This window comes from Haplochromis burtoni, unplaced genomic scaffold (assembly GCF_018398535.1).
Source record: "Haplochromis burtoni strain Fernald_Lab_line unplaced genomic scaffold, NCSU_Asbu1 Contig_364, whole genome shotgun sequence".
Classification (NCBI taxonomy): Eukaryota; Metazoa; Chordata; class Actinopteri; order Cichliformes; family Cichlidae; genus Haplochromis; species Haplochromis burtoni.
In genome coordinates, this window is record NW_024582725.1 from 473579 (window position 1) to 487120 (window position 13542).

General features: G+C 40.3%; 1 protein-coding gene across 2 annotated transcripts in view; it reads right to left on the reverse strand.

Annotated features, from left to right (window-relative positions):
• The window catches only part of LOC102292546 (leucine-rich repeat and fibronectin type-III domain-containing protein 5), a 155835-nt gene that overhangs the window by 64898 nt on the left and 77395 nt on the right, over positions 1-13542 (reverse strand). For both annotated transcript variants that reach the window (XM_005943524.2, XM_005943525.2), the window contains one exon: positions 4311-4427. The gene's annotated coding sequence lies outside the window, so the exon portion shown is untranslated. The remainder of the gene's footprint in view (positions 1-4310; positions 4428-13542) is intronic.

The following is a 13542-nucleotide window of genomic DNA, read 5'->3' on the forward strand; positions in this document are numbered from 1 at the left end:
CCGCACATTCTTGTATATACACCTGGTGACTTGTAAATAAACCCTTCTTGTGAGCATCAGAACCGGACTCCTGCGCTTGAGTCCTCCTCCAAACCATAACAGAAACTTGTCGCACTTTGTTCATTAAGAAGATAAAACAAACACAGGCTGCTGTTTGATCTCTCATCTCATACTAGTTCTATGCACCCCTCTCACTCTTTTCCCCCTAAAGCCCCGAGAAAAAAAATGGTCAATAAATAAATACATAAAATCACCACAATTTCTTCTCTTGGTTTATCTGCACATTCACAGGGGTTAACGACTGACACAAGGTGAGGAAGAAGACAAGTCGGGTGAAACGAAACGCATAAGCTGGTGAAAGTACTGTAATGTTCTTTATTTCTGTATAGGAGTGGCTCTATAGTGCAGTGGATTTCACATTTGCCTATAAAGAAAAAAGATGGTTTGACTGATTTCTGGTTTCAGTCCTCCTGGGAGGAGACACAAATCCCTTGAGGAATATAATAGGTAGGGCATTTAGCGTCAAAATTTGACAAATCAAACATGTGATGCTACAGAACCCGCCGTGGTGATCTGGTGTGAATAGCTGAACGTACAGGGCTGTAAAAAGGTATTCGACCCCTTTTTGCTGTGCTATTCTTTGCATATTTTTAATACTTAAATGCTTCCGATCATCACACAAATTTTAATATCAGACAAAGATAACATGGTTAAATACTAAATGCATTTTTTAAATGATGATTTCATTTATTAAGGGGTGGGGGGCATCCAAACGATCCTTGCTGCTATGTGAAAAAGTCATTTTCATCTAAACCTAATAACAAGTTTCCCTGATATTATAATCAACATTGTTTCCAAGACAGATCCTTCTGCAGAAATCTATACCAGTAAGTGTGCGTGTGTGAATGATCCATGTGCAAGAACCAAATTCGTTGTTGTTATGAAGTCAAATTCATATTTTTAGGTGCGTATGTTAAGTTTGTACGTTCAGTCTGTCCAGGTTCTGTCAAATTTGCAGGCGATCACAAAGGGTAATACCATGATTGGCACTGTAGTACCTGCATTACTGGAAACTACAGCACTTTTAAATACCTCCTGGCTACACCGGAATAAACAAAATTATCATATATTTCAATAAAATGCCAAGCTTATAGAATTATTATAATTAATGTTTAGAGCAATGCAGTTAATTCTTGTGTCACAATATGAAATTACTGATTCATTAATTTTACAGTTTAGTCTAAGAGTGGTAGTTAACCTGTGAAAATAGCTACACCACAGCATACACATGGGGACACCATTAAGGCTGCAAGTACCTCATCGTTGAATTACGTGCTTAATTTCACAATTATCTATGCAGTGTTATTTTTTTGGGACATTTAAATAAAATTTCCTTTAAAGATTAGTCAACAATCAATGTACTGTCTCAAATCCAATGAGACTACAAACTCATAACCCCAAACTCCACGTCACCCTTTTGTTTTGTCTCCTCACTGTAATTTTTCCTGCCTCCTGTACAGCTGAGTTCAGCAGTCAGCCACGCCCTAGAGGGACACATTGAGGTTATAAGTGTAGATCTAACAACTAGCTGAAGAGAGGAAAGGAAAAGCAGGCCAGGGGAAAGTGAGCCATAGAGAGAGCGAGGGCAGTGGGGAGAGGGAATCAACAACAAAGTCTCTGATGTTAAGGAGGTTGGAGGTGGATTTCTGACATAAAAAACCTAATATGAAGATGAAGCTACTACACCTCAGCCTGAAAACATTATGACGGAGATAAGAGATAAGGACCGAAAGAAGAAAACAGATGGAAATAAAATAAGTGAGGACTTAATAAGTTGCATGATTGTTCTTCTTTTTAATTAATAAGTCCAGTGGGGCTACTAATTTCTGTAGTATAGCATTGTTTTTACTTGTTTCCACTGCAGGGCCAAACTCATCCCCAAGGCAAACTCAAAGGCAATGAGATAACACCTTCCTGATATTCACCACAAAAATGCCAAAAGGCTTAGCTGCTTTTCACTGAATCTACATTTCAAATACAAGCAAGGGCATCGGATTCATTAAAAAAGTGTGTAGATGGTCACTGTATAATACGCTGTGCCCACAAGTCAAATGCCTGATCTTTGTTTTTATAAACAGGAGCTTAACGAGCTTAGCCACCACACTCTGTACATACTGGTTGTGATGGCTGGTAATCTCTTCTTAATGAGGACAAAATAACCTGAAATAAGGTAGTGAATGCTTCAAATGTGTTGACATGACAAATGGGGACTGTTGGGACAAGGGTACCTTGGCCCCCGTACTTCTTGTAGCGTTGACTATCAAACTGAGCTAACCTGGCATCCAAGTGACCCACCAAAACATGGTGGTTGACCCAGATCTCACCAGCTTTTCTTCCCTATTGTAACTCAAAGCCTGGTGTCTGCTAACGGAAATGAGACTGGCCTGCCTCCCATTAAGCCTCTGTTGTAGCCAGTGGCGGTCCTAGCCTGTTAGGCGCCCTGGGCAAACACTCCTTCTCTCTGTACAGAAGCACGTTCAGTGAGAGACTGAGATTACCAAAAAGCACCACTGACCGACACAAGAAACCATCTCCTTGTACAACTACTCCATCTAACACAATAGTTACACCCTTTTTACATATGCTCTTTTCTACTCTGGAGTATTCTCGTCAATTTTCTTGATATTTATTTATAATCACTTCAGTTAATCCTTGATATTTATAATTGAGTGATCTGCATATATTCATGCTATTTCTTAAATGTGTAAAATCTGTAACATACTGTATTGTTTGGAGTTTAGTCTGTTACTGTTACTATTTTTACCATTTCTTCTTGGAGCAACTGTAATCCATATAATTTCCTTAGGGATTAATAAAGTATTCTGATTCTGATTGTTTCAGGATGACCTGCCATTATCCAATGACACATCTGCTTACCTGTATCTTTTGCTCGTTTCTCCTCCTCTTCTTTTCTCTTTTTTCTAAACTGAGCACCTGATGGTTTTGACCTCTTCTTGTCCATCTTCCATTGGTTTTAATTTTGCACTCCAGTATGAACACAAATCCCCCAACCCGAGGATCACCACAACATAACATAGACCTACACCTTAGTTCACAGATTCACTTTGTCTAGGGTTTATTTCTGGGATTTCGCACAACCCAGGAACAAATCATGAATACATGATGGGCTTGGATTTACAACATTATGAATGAAATGTGCTCTATTTGGAAGCAGCCGGCCCCCCTCCCCTTTCAACGGGTTGTGTGTGAGACTTTAAATCAGCAAACTGTAAATTATAAATTTTAAATTGTTATTGATCCCTTTACCCCTGGTCCTAAAGTGTATATTTATTTTCTTACTCTTCTTATATTTATTGTTTGTTTACTTGCACTGCTGTAACTGGAGCCTCGTCGTCTCGTGTCTCTATATACTGGACTGTATGTAGCGGAGATGACAATAAAGTTTACTTTGACTTCAGCAGCAAGCAGGCGCACCGAGGGCTCTCGCGCTCACTTTTCGCATATAGAATTTCGAAAAAAAACATCGGTGCAAATGATAAGACTGTATCATGATGTCTGGTGTTTTCATGTTTGTTGGTTTGTTTTTCTTTTATTTTATTTTGCGAGTTGGTTATTAGATGCTGCTCCAGCCAGCCAGAGAATCGCTCACACCGCCCCGCCCTCTCCTCCCTGTGCCGCAAGCAGCAGGCGCACCTCGCAAATGGAGGGCGCCCTTACTCCCAGCAAATGGGCGATAGAAAACCAATCGGTGCCTGTACCATTCCCAATATGCGCTGGCATGATGTTGGGGCAGCATGAGTACGAGCAATTTTTTTTTCTGCCGATGCCCGTGATGCCGCCCCCCACCACGATGCCGCCCTGGGCAACCGCCCATGTCGCCCGTATCAAAAATCGCTACTGGTTGTAGCAAACAAAACTAAGTAGATTTTTGTCCCCATTCTAAAATTCATTTTTTAGGGAATTTTACTTTTTGCTGACACGTGAAATATTTATACCATTAGAATGTGTCCAACAGGATATATTAACCATACAAAGGACATATTTTTATATCAACTAATTGTGGTTATATAATGGCTATCAATCTAGAACTGTCGGCACAGCATTTTCCTATTAAACTGTTCCTGTACATCTGATAAAATTTTGGCAAGACAAGTGTTTCTTTTTGTTCGGGCTTTATGATAGGCCAAATTACTGGCCTTTCAGTTTATATGAGAATGCCAGCAATTTCAAGCTCATGGCAAGAAAAAACATAAAATGTATTTTTTTTAAATTACAAAAATACTTCTTACCTTTAGAGATGTAAATGCTGATGACACGCCGCAGGATTCACATGTTACCACGGCTACCACAGCTACAGCATCGTGGATGAAGGTACAGGTCCAAAATTTTCTCCTGGGTTTTTCTCACTATAGAGGTAAAAAAAAAAAAAGACATCATTACTGGACTTGAAAAATAGTGAATATAAATAGAATTGAGGGTTTCCATGCCATATTTTGCCTTTAAGATCTTTAGTGGCTTTTTTAAGTGTTTTGGCCTACAGTGTAGCTGTGGTGTACAGAGTTCCACACCAATGATTGGCTTCCAAAACAGTCTAATTTTATATAAATTGCTTGGCTGGCCTTTAACTGAGAACTAAAGAGCTGCAATTGTGCACCACTGAACCAGGAGGAAGTGTGCTAAGGTGAGTGCCCGTGTCGCATAGACTGATCCTACCACACAGGAAATGTGTTCTCATACGCTGCTGTGACTGGATATCAATGACTTGAACAACCCAGACCATTGATCCAGAGATATCTCTCTCTCTCTCTCTCTCTCTCTCCCTCCCTTCCTTGCTTGCTTTATCGCCTCCCAGTTTCTCTTTAAATTCCTCTCCTCTGTCTTTTATCCTGCTTTTCCATATGGATTTTTTTCCTTTTTTGCCCCTTGCTTCACTCCTTTCCTCTATCCTCCCCCTCCCTCTGTGGCTCTTGCTTTTCAGCTTTCCTCCTTCAAAGGACAGAGGACACAGCTGAAACAAAGGCTGCCTGTATACCAGCTGAGCCAGCAGGATGGAGGGAAGGAGGGAAGGATGGAAGGATGAAGGGATGAAAGTGAGGCAAGCAGGAAAGAATGAGGGCAAAGAGTAAGGTGGAAGAAGGTGGAAGGGAGGGGTGTAGGACAGGGCTAAGAAAACGAAGGCAAGTGTGTGTGTGTGTGTTGGGGGAGGGGTGCAGCCTGTGCCAAGAGACAGAGTGATGAAGCACGGATGGAGGTTTTAAAAAAAAAAGGGGGGGGGGGGCAAAAGGTATGTGAAAGAGAAAAGATGAAGGATAGGCGAAGACAGAGACTGATGGAGAGAGATTGCTCTCACATCAAAAGTGTGTATCAGTCTGTATCAGCAGGATCTCTCTCACACACACACACGAACACACTCACACACAAATCTGCCACAAGCGCAAACACATGTACTTCATTTTATCTACCTTTCTCAAATCAACCCATTGGATTGCTATCACAGGTTTCAACACAATTTATTTATTTATCATTGTTGTCTCATTGACATAAATGTTTACTGTACAGATACACCGAAGACAGATATATATTTTTTTATTCACAGTTCTTAAGATGACCTTGGAAAGGAAAAGGAAACTTCTGTAGAGAGATAAAGTCTCTTTGTCAGCAAATCTGCCACTGGCAGCAAAAGTGATTGACTTGTGTTAACATGCACAATCGCACCCTCCAATGCATGCAAGGCAATGAGCCCTATCTATTGGGCTCATGGGGAAGGAAAAAAAAACGCATGTTTTAGTAAGCACACAGTATCATCTATCTCTGATCCTTTTTTTATACTGTATGTTTTGTTGCTGAATAAAACAAATTACTGAATGATTGATTCAGTGTGTTACTCATCGTCTGTTTCCTCCCCGAAATATTCATTTATTAATCAACTTCTGAATTCTGCTACCCTGAAAATGACCCTGAGGGAGGCACAACTACGAATACAGAGTGGAAAGTGTTCCAATTAATTTGCTTGTGCAGCAGAATCTCGTCCAAGGCTCTTATGTAACTTCATACTAAACTTATTAGCGCAGCTACTTACAGACAAAAACAGACAAATAAAAGTCATCTATGGAGTCAGGACTTTCTCACCTTACTTTAACCCTTTCCTTACTGACCATCCCAGTCCCCAGCCAATTTAACAGAGAATAATTTAACCCCACTCATGATTATAAACCTGTTATTACGATTTGATTTACAGTTTCAAATGGGTGCAGTTTAAAATTAAAAGTGTAAATAGTGATCGGTACCAAATTCTGCAAAAAAACAAAACAAAAAACCCAAACAAACAAAAAAAAAAGGTTCCTTCAAAAGGATAGTTTGATATGCAGTTACGACTAACTTCAAAATTCTCTCACTCACCTTTAAAAATTCCAGTGAACAGCATTATACAAACTGTGAATCAATACATTTACTTTAGATTCCAAGCTTGACAAGACAACCAGTCCAGCTCATTGAGCCAGCATCCTGGTGAGACTACATTAACTCCACCTTAGTCTGGAGTTTGCATGGGTGCATTTATCTTTAATGAGGCCTGGATACCCAGGGTGAAGTGCCATAGCAACTTTGTTCAACATGGGTTCCCCATGATGTTAAAAGCTTTGAATGATCCCAAGGTGAAAAGATGAATTCCAATTTGTCAAGAGAAAAAGGGATCCTAAAAATATTTGCTTTTAATTATTCAATATCTTATGTAACTCCAAACCAGGAAATGCCATAACTAGGCTGAACAGCCACAGGATGTCTTCGGAGTTACAGTTTGTTTATTCTGTATTTTAGAGTTCACAGTATGGGCAGCATAGTGAGATACCACAGACATCAAAGATTTCTTGTAGTCAAAGCCAGGAGGTGTGTACCAGCAAATCACTGCAATATGATGTCAGGATGTCATTCACAGTGGAAAAAATGTTAGAAAACGTCTTTATGGTTTCATAGTTGACAACCGTACAGCTTTAAGTGTTCATTTGCATATTAGTTTACTTGATTCAGACGTACATCTTTTAGTTACCAGCACAACTCTCATAATTGGATCTTGTTCGTTAAACAATATTATTTCCTGTTATGTTCTGAAATGGGACCGATGATGTTATTTTTCCAACTCCCTTTCTCTTAGAGTAGCTTTGCATGATTCACGGTTCAAAATTCTTCTTTTGTCCTTTACATCGGTCCTTGGTGCAGCCCCTCAGTTCATCCACTATCTTAAAGAAGTTTTAGTTCCTTTCCTAGCCTGCCTTCAAGCAGCTGATTGTTGCAAACAAAAGGTTTGAACAGCTGGATTTCTTTGCTCACTGACATCATACAAACCTACAAGTAGAAAAAATAAAGACTGAGCATTTAGAGCACTCTGTAGCCTGAGCTGTCGGCTCAAAGGAATTAAATGTAAATACCCCGATCTTATTATTGGTAACTGTTTGAATCACTGTATTGTCATCATTGAATCAGTATATAGAATAAATAAAGACGGGTATAATGTTTGTTCAAATAATGTGTTTCGTCATTTAAACACTAACTCCAGCTACACCTGCAACTCCACACTCCACTTACCCATTGTGGATGATGTGTGGTAGATGTTTTGGGTCGGATAGACTTCTGTATGCACAGACAGGTTGTGGTCAAATCTTTAAAGTTTGCTTCCAGTGAGTATAACTGTGGAAGCAAAAGTGCCAAGCATAATAAAGCCCTGTTTATGCAAGTTTACTTGTGTGCGTGAGTCTGTGTGTGTGTGTGTGTAACGCTTGACTGAGTCCATGGATAGAACCCATTGCCAGCCAAGCCAGCAAGTCACTCTTCTGAATTATTGAAACAGGTCAGTAGGCAAGAGGAGAACAGCGTCTGTACGTCTGTGTTTGTGATCGTCTGTCTGTGCACAGCAGTGCACTGCAAATTCAGAGCTTAAGCTTTCTGCTGTCTTTTATAGAGGGAATTAATGGCTGTGCCTTCTATTCACTAAGATTATAAATAGAAAACAAGTCAACATTTTAACAAATGCAAAATGCTGCAAACAGAGGATTAGGTATGTTGAAAATAGTTAGACGCCTTGAATACAGAGCTCTATCGGAAAACATTTACCTGGAAAGTAAAAACACCTGGGATGACCTAAAAAATGCTGATATTTCTCAGTCACATTAAATTCACGAGAAGAAGCTTCAGAGCAGCTGCGCTCTTTTCTGTTCTTGCTGTTGTCCTGTGCTGTTTTTCTGTCCAACCAAACAGCAGCCAAAATAAATAGTGCAGCAGTATAAATACCAAGGGTAACCAATGTTCCTAGATGAGATAAATATAAAGAAGCCAGACAGCACTTCTGATCTGTGCTGCTGTGATACTTAACGCACCAATGGAACAGATGCACAAACAAGTTGTTGGACTTTGTTTTTGGCATTTTTTGTCCTGGAAAAAAGGAAAGGAAAAACATTACTTTTCTTTTAATATGTGCTCTCATTGGTTTGGGTTTTAGTTAAAACATAGTAAAGGATTGGATTTAAGTAAAAGAAAAAACAAACAAACAAACAATGATCAACACATCCCATGAACCTGATATTTTAACAGAAATGAATCTGGTGTGCCTGCTGCTGTTTACTTTGGCAAGAAAATACTAAATGTAAATAGATCTAGATAGATAGACAGTAATACACAAATAAAACCATCGAAGTGCAGCTGCTGTGTTCAGAGTTCAGGGATATCAGTACTTCTTACTATTCTTGCCCTGGAAGCTCTTATTTTATTATTACAATACAGATGCTTTTTGTTTGTTCTTTCTTTGCGTGTATTTATATGCTTTCCTTTTTTCTTTTATTGTCCAATTTACATCTGTATTCTTTGTTGCTGCACACCCCCATGCCCCCTAGGAGACTATAAAGACCATCCTGACTCAGCTTATCTTACAAATGCACCATGTTATCTTTGCACAAGTGCATACTGTGAACTGGAAAATGAGTAAGTCTAATTAGCGCAGTGTTATCTTCGAGTCCAACCCACTCAGTAGTAATAGAGCGCAGTATTGATGCTCCCACACATTTATACGCATTAACTCATCCAGTCACTGTAAAAGCTGGTAGTGTACTACAGAGAGCAGTTGTATAACTGAGGTGTGGTCAGTCACTTGTGGTTACACAACTCAGCAACGATGAGTGTATTTTAGCAAGCAAGCGTATGTGCAGCATGTCTCACTACTGTGATGCTACTTTCACCAGCTGTGAAACTGTGCAAATAAACCACACGCCTGTAGAACAAGCACTCAGCCACAGTTGGGAATTGTTTGTCTTCATTGCTGCTTTTGTGTGTTTCATGTCTGTCTCCAAGTTCAAATGAAGCCAGTGAGCAATTAAGATTTGTATATTCTCAGAGAATAACTCTGGGTTTTAAAAACAGGTAGCTGTTTTGGACTTGACCTGTACAGATGATAATATCTCTAATATCTGCCCAGACTGCAATGGCTTCTTTATATCAACACATTCAACCACTATGGTCACCCCTGAACAATCATAGTACCGTAAATGTCGGGCTATAAGCCGCTACTTTTTGCACAAGCTTTGAACCCTGCGGCTTTTAGTCAGGTGCGGCTTTTCTATGGATTGTCCGTGATTTTTGTCATATCGTAAGACGATTTGTTTTGTGTGTTCCGCTGTTGTACGGCACTACGTTGCCTGGCGGAAGGATCGGGGTTCAAGAGTGGTATGTTAGTCACATGTCCGTCCGCCAGGCAACGTAGTGCCGTACGAAGTAGCGCGAAAAACAAACTTCAAAGTAGCGGTACGCGTTCAGCGGGAGTCGTGGATGATGAGCGGCGATAAACTTGCAAGTTATGCCCAAAAAGCAAGTTATGCCCAACTCCACCGGTGGATTCTGACAGCGTGGAAAAGTGTGAAAACATCCACGATCACCAACGGATTTTGAAGGGCTGGACTGCTGCATGATGGAGAGGAGGACACCGCCACGGCCCTTCTGAGGGTGTTCGACTCTGACACTGACAATGAGGATTTCTTTGGTTTTGAAAGTGACAACGAAGGAGAGAAGAAGAGTGGATGACGAAGCCATCCTGAGCCTGTTTGTATCCGACACTGGAGAAGAGGACTTTGGTGGTTTTAGTGCGCAGGAAGAAGAGAAAGATGGTGGTGAATCACTGACTTTTCTTCTTGTTAAAGCTGTGTCACTGCACCTGAGCCTAAAAGGTAGTCCGAATCTATTTTTCTGGTGTGCTGTAGGCTACTGTTATGTACTACATGTGCAAATATGTACCCATAACTTGTTTTTCAAAATATTAATAAAAGTGATGTCTCCAAACAGCCATCTCTTTCCTGACAATTCCCTTTGTGCATATTCTCTTACATATGATAAGTCAACATTGAAACACCTGCGGCTTTTGGTCAGGTGCGGCTAATGTATGTACAAAACAGGATTTTCCCCTGATTTTAGCTTGTGCGGCTAATATTTAGGTGCGCTTTGTAGTCCGGGAAATACGGTAATCATGTTTTGCATGAACTTTGAGATTTAACAACATTTTTCATATTTTCTCAACATTAATGTTGTTGATAAAATCCGGCGTCCTAATTATGATGTCAGAAGACAAATATCACTATCATCCATCCATTTATCCAACTCAGGGTTGTGATTGGGCTGTAAGCTATCCCAGCTGTACTAGTACCATTAGGAAAATAAACAATATTAAATTGAGTAATATGGACAATGTGACTGTTGACAAAGATCTGTGAATGTATGGCTGTTGTTACAAATGTCAACCATTTCGTTGTGTTTTTGCTTTTTGCGACAATGAGCATATGTGCACCCAGCTATTGTAATTTGTTATGTGTTGTGTATTCGTTATGTGAAGCCTGTGAAGCCAGCAGGTCCTGCATCTGTGTTTTTATATGTGCAGTAACTGAGTGCAGCAGTAAATGTCTATATAATTTCTGTAGCTCTGGGCCTCTTAAAATGGGGTGTGGCTTCACTTAAGTTTCTGGTTTTCTTTTTCACTGCTAAATTTGAAATCTGATGAATATTCAGAACACCACTCGAAAACAAAACCACAGCTCAGTGTAAAATCGTGGACCCAACATGAGAGGATCTTGTGCATGTGTGGGGAGGTGTGTTTTGTGAGGGGGTTGGGGGTGGGGTGTGGTGCTTCCAGCTGACCAATCTTTCATCCTTGCACCTGTCATTCTTTACCACCTCATCCCTTCATCTCAGTGACTGCTATCCACTCCGCCCTCTGTAACTCTGCCTCTCTCTGTCGATCTGTATATCCATCCATCTCTGCCCACCCAAGTCCCCTGTCCTACCCATCATCCCTTAGTACAGCAGCGTGTACTGAGGGATGATGGTCTACCCTTCGCTGTTCTGTCATGGTGGAAAATGTTTTTTCAGCTAAGTAAGATCAAGACTGTGTTTGGTTTTCACTGTTTGTGTCAACATTTAAAACTAATTCTGGTCAATGCATGTTATGCCACCTTTCCCTAATGGTATGAGAGTTATGCCATTTCACTAGCTGTTACAGTTGCAAATGCATCCATCAGTTATTTCTAGCAAAACACAATGTATAAGGTACTGAAAAAAATAATGTGGAAAAAGAGGAAAGAAAAAATCATAAAAGACACATTTTGATACAAAACAGAAATTGCGCACACTATCCCCCCCTCCATTATTTTTAAACCACAGACAGGCACCAGTCTGTCTTGGGCCCTACAAAGAAATGTCAAGAACCTTTTAGTTTGCACACACAACTGTCGACACAGTTCTCAGCAGGGTCAAAACTGGAGCCTTTTTTTGTTGTGAGGGGTAATTTGTAACCAGTGCACCGCCACACCACCATGGGCGATTTCAAATTTGCCAAGACCATGAACAAAAGTAATAACAGAGCAGAGGTGGGCCACCAGCATTGCAATCAACAAGGCAGAAAGCTCTTTAAAAGACACACAGGGCTGTAACAGTGTGTTGACAACTACTGCAGTGAACCCATGGCTGGGAGTGACCTGGGTGGAACCTCTTGGCTCTGATATAGAAGTGAGAAATCAACTGGAAGCCTTGAAGAGAGAGGGTGTGATCTGGCCAGACAGTGCTGTGAATAAGGATCCAAACACTGCTCAGGCTGGGTGCCACCTGCCACTTTAAGATGGCTGGAAGTGACATCACTGATGAGCTTAAACTTGAGCATGTTACTGTAACTGGAAATTAACCATTGCTGTTGAGTAGGGATAAAAACCTCATCTAGCAAAAAAGTTAAGTAAAGCAGTGCATTAACTATGTGTGTAGATGATAATGAATGTCATCAGAAGTTTGCTCCAATAACTATTAGAGAAACCATCTATGTATTACCAAAGCACATCATTATGTTTTGGTGAAGAAGAATTACAGAATAGTTAGTAATGATATCTAATAAGTGAAGAGTGAACAGCCCATGATATATGGACCATACCTGCTTATAGTTTGTTTAACACAACATGCACACATATCTCATATTCCACCAGTGGCTCCATAAAAAGACAAACTTACAGGCTGATAATGAAAGAACAGAAGCAGGACAAAGAAAGTGGGCACTCTTTTTACACCTTCAGCATCACTCCTACACAGATGCACATTCAGCACCAATACACACACACACACACGTGCAAAAAAGTTGCTCTGAATGCAAGCAGGGTTTCCTAGAAAATCCCATTGCTAGTGACTTATCTCCACTTAAGCTCTCTTCACACATTAACACCTGCAGCAAAAAAGACACGCTGCAAAAGGCCACCCTCCTGGTTATAGTGCTTTTCAGCGTCCTCGGAGCACAGTAAAGTGCTGCTACATCTTTTTGTTAAGAAAACTGGAATTTGAAGTGTGTAAGTCTGGACTCCATTTTGGTGTTTTTACTTTGCATACCTTTTTTTTTTTTTGCACTGAACAGAACATGTTGGTCAAAGGTTTTGTTGTTAAGGTGTCATTATGAAAAGTTAAGACTGCATGGTTAATGCAGGTTGCTTTTCAAAGAGTCCGTTTTGAGCAAATAATGGATATTGAAGCCTTTTCAGTATGCTTTAGCATCCCACCTGCTTATCTTCATATCATGTCATTATATGTTAGCCGTTACCCTGAATTAGAAAGAGATCACACGCCAGATCACTATCCAAGTTTGATGATTACAGGTGATGAAAGGAAGGTATATTTAGACCTTGGAGTTGTGGAGGGAACTTATATGTTCTTCAGTATTTTACTGCAAACTATGTACAAGGTTCAAGGTTCTTTATTTGTCACATGCATAGTTATACAAGTATAACACACAGTGAAATGTAGCCTGACACGCTCCTCGACATGTGCAAAAAAATTGGGGGGGTAGAGGAAGAACATTAGCTACTGGTAGACAGAACAATCAGCCGAGACTGCAAGACCAGACTGACCAACCTGTGCACTGCCTGGATTGATTACAAGAAGGCCTATGACTCAATGCCCCACAGCTGGATACTGGAATGCCTAGAATTGTACAAGATCAATGGGACCCTAAGAGCCTTCATC